The following is a 4,193-nucleotide window of genomic DNA, read 5'->3' as shown; positions in this document are numbered from 1 at the left end:
TTTTTGGGCCATCTCTTGATTATAGTCTGATTCTTGATATAGCTTTGTATAATACCCTTGGAATAAATTTAACACCGATGCAGGATCAGAGCATAATTCTGTGCTTCCTGTTCCTTTCTTAAGGATTGGTATAGCTGTGCCTACATATGGAGGTCGTGATAATTTCGCCAGCAATTTTCCAGATTTGTTGCCATGTTGATAAAATTTAGCAGCTAGTCTATTTCTTGTGTATAGTTCCCTCCTATGTAGCCAATAATCATAGTTACTTTTCTCCTCTACCCACAGGTCTCTATCTTTTTTTTGCTCCTGAACCTTTATAAGTATTATAAGCAGTTCTGACCCTTTCGACGACCACCAGGTTATATTCCTGCTGGGTTGTCTTTTTCCTCTGTGCTAAATGATTTATTATCTGCCCTCTAAGGACTGCCTTTGCCGCATCCCAGAATAATGTCCTGTCTTTCGCATGCTGTTTATTTAAATCTACATATTCCATCCACCAGTTTTTTAACTCCCCTGCAAAGCTTTCATCTTCATATAAGTACCCTGGAAATCTCCATACAAAGTCTTTTCCCTTTGGAATGTTATCTGCTTACATTAGAACCACCGGACTATGATCAGAAATGACCATATCCATAATATCTGCATGTATTATTTTGTGTGCTCAGCTAGCATCAATGAATATGTAATCAATCTTTGACATTGTGTGATGGACCGCAGAGAAATGCGTATATTCCCTATCAATTGGATGTAATAGGCGCCAGGTATCTACCAATTGATTGTTTTCCATTAATTGGTAAAGGGCTCTGTCACGTTGACTAGGTTTTTTCTTAAGATTATGCCCTTGTCTATCTTCTAGCACTTGTGCAACACAGTTAAAATCTCCCCCCACTATACAATTTGTAAGTGGCCTGGCCGCCAATGTTTCATTTAGTGTTTGGAAGAAAACTGCATTTTCTTGATTTGGTCCATACACATTGACAATATCATACATTTCATCTTGAATTTTTAATTGCAAAATGGATAGTCTTCCCTGATCATCCGTCTCATGTGCTATAACTTCACAATCCAAGTTCTTGTGAATAAGCGTCAGCACCCCTGCTTTTCTTCCCACAGCTGCTGATCCCAGACACTTCCCCACCCACAATTTCTGCATATATTTAAATTGATCTCCATGTAAGTGAGTCTCTTGTAGCAAAGCTATATCAGCCTTTGTTCTTTTGAGATGTTTCAGTAATTTTGCCCGCTTGCATGGAGATCTAAGGCCCTTTACATTCCATGTAATTATCTTAACCATTTTCCTTCAAATAAATCTTAGTCAGGATAGTGTTAAAATCTAGTATTCTAATTTGTACATACGGAGCATATACTTTAACTCTTACTTGAATCCCCGATGAGATATTCTGGCCAACTGGGCCATACATAACATAACAAACAAAACTCTTACACGTCTGAACATATCTACAGGTCCTTTTACCCCTATGTAGATCGTGAGTAAAATTGTCCATCCTTGACTTCTCTTCTTCCCCGAAAGGACCCACTCCTCTGCAGCTTCTCCCCCCCCCCCCTCCCCCCCAGAACTTTGTTCAAGTTGTCCTTCTTATCCTAAAAGTTCTTATAATGGTAAAAAAGATAACCACATAAAGCTCAAAGAAAGTTAAATGAAACTGTCTGTCCATGAGACCCCCTTATTACTGAGCAAAACGCAGCCTTATTAAAGATAGTTACTTTCAAGTGCGTTCGTCTGTATCATCTTCCTCATTTTCCGAACGGAATGAGCTGTCGCCATTTTGCTTTTGTGACGCATGTTTTTCTACTCGTGGCGAATGTTGCGGCGAGGATGTATCCTTGTGAGTTAAACCCTGTAGGAAGTCTTCAGCTTCTCCTTGCGTTTTAAAGAACCACGTATTGTCTTCCCTATCCGTAACTTTCAACAAGGCCGGATAAAGTAGTGCAAATCTCAGGTTCATCTTGTAAAGGGATGTACATACTTTGCTAAATAATTTCCTCTTTCTTGACACTTCTGCAGAAAAGTCTTGAAATACTAAAATGGTGTTGTTCTTAAACACCGTTTTTTCCTTCTTGGCTTTGTATGCTGTCAAGATGGCTGCCTTATCTTCGTAGTCTAGGTAGCGTACCATAGCGATTCTAGGCCTGCTTAGGGGGGGCTCCCTTTTTTAGTTTTAAGCAGACCCACCCTATGTGCCCTGTCAGCTTTGCACGTGCGGTCTATGCCCAGTATTTGTGGGAGAGTCTGCTCGCAGAATTATTTTAGCTGTGGCGCCGTTACTGATTCTGGTAGGCCCGCTACTCTTAAATTGTTCCGGCGCGACCTATTTTCGAGGTCATCTATTTTCTCCGCATATTGACCATTCTGCTTTATCACCTTTCTGAGCTTTGTGTTAACTTTCTCCAGCTCATCGTCACAGAGTGAGAGCCTTTTTTCCGTCTCCGTGACCCTGCTTGCGCATGCCGCCATATCTGTTTTTAGGTCTCCCATAGTGCGCTTAATGGAGTCCTTGATCAGTTCCGAGAGGCAGGGAGATAGGTGGCTAACCACCTCCTTAGCCAGGTGCACATAATCAATAATGGGTACCTGAGATGCTTGTGAGCTTTCCGGCCAGTCTGTGCCAGAGTCTCGGCTAACTTCTTCCGACGCCATCTTGGCCTGCCTCGCGGGTCTCGCTGTGTCTTGCTTTGCTGTTGAGCGCGTTAAGTATCGCTCCATCGGCTCTCACTCCGGGCTCCTAGGCTGTTGCTCACTCGCGTTCAGGGTTGCGGGGGTCCCTTGTAGTTGAGCTGGGGGGAGAGAATCCCTTCTCTTAGAGGAGCGCTGTCACGGACGTCCTGCTGCTCGGGCGCCGGAACCGGAAGTCTCGGCGGCCAATTTTATCGACTATGAGTTTGTAAAAAGATTGCAAATTCCGTTACATTCGTTAGACCGCCCAGTAGTGGTCACTGCCGTTGATGACTCTCCATTGCAATACAGACAGCCCCTCTCACAGACCCCGGTGTTGTTTTGTACTATAGGAGTTTTACATAAAGGAAAATCTGGCCAAGGGTTTCATCCGTCCTTCCCGGTCACCGGCCGGGGCTGGGTTCTTTTTTGTGCAAAAAAAGGACGGTGGTCTTAGGCCTTGTATTGACTATCGAGGTCTAAACAAGATCACAATAAAGAATCGTTATCCTTTGCCTCTGATAGACGATCTGTTCTCTCAAATAACCAACGCCAGTATTTTTTCCAAGTTAGACTTGCGTGGAGCATACAACCTGGTACGCATCAGGGATGGTGATGAATGGAAGACAGCCTTCAACGCGCCCGATGGGCATTACGAATATTTGGTTATGCCCTTCAGGTTGTGTAACGCCCCTGCTGTCTTCCAGGAGTTGATTAACGAGGTTTTTAGCGAGGTATTGGGAAAATTCGTCCTGGTTTATCTTGATGACATATTGATCTATTCTCCAAACCTTACCGAGCATCGTAAACATGTCAAGTTCGTGTTAAGGTAACTGAGACAGAATTCGCTATATGCGAAACTGGAGAAGTGCCTCTTTGAGGTCACTAAGGTTCCTTTTCTGGGTTACATTATTTCCACTGCTGGTCTCTCGATGGGTCCAGAAAAGGTCTCAGCCATCCTGGAGTGGCCTCAACCTGTAGGATTGAAGGCACTCCAAAGATTTCTTGGTTTTGCCAACTACTATAGGAAATTTATCAAAGGATTTTCCTCGATAGTAGCTTCCCTTACCAGCCTTACCAAAAAGGGGACCGAGCCACACCTTTGGATGTCAGAGGCACAGGTAGCCTTTGCCACTCTAAAAATTTTTTTTTGTTCCGCACCAATCCTGAGACATGTGAATGTCACCCTTCCTTTCATTCTGGAGGTGGATGCATCAGAGGTAGGGGTTGGAGCTGTATTGTCTCAGCGTTCAGGTTCACAGGGTAAACTGCACCCCTGTGCCTTTTTCTCCCGTAGATTCTCTCCTGCGGAGAGAAACTATGATATTGGCAATCGGGAACTGCTGGCTATTAAGTTGGCCTTTGAAGAGTGGCGTCACTGGCTAGAAGGGGCAGAACATACTATTACGGTTTATACAGACCACAAGAACTCGGAGTACATTGAAGGGGCCAAGAGGCTCAGTCCCCGACAGGCCTGCTAGTCTTTATTTTTCTCTAGGTTTAAATGTATTATTACTTA

Source organism: Hyperolius riggenbachi, chromosome 2, assembly GCF_040937935.1.
Source record: "Hyperolius riggenbachi isolate aHypRig1 chromosome 2, aHypRig1.pri, whole genome shotgun sequence".
Lineage (NCBI taxonomy): Eukaryota > Metazoa > Chordata > Amphibia > Anura > Hyperoliidae > Hyperolius > Hyperolius riggenbachi.
The sequence above is the reverse complement of the archived record's forward strand: the minus strand, read 5'-3'. Positions refer to the sequence as shown.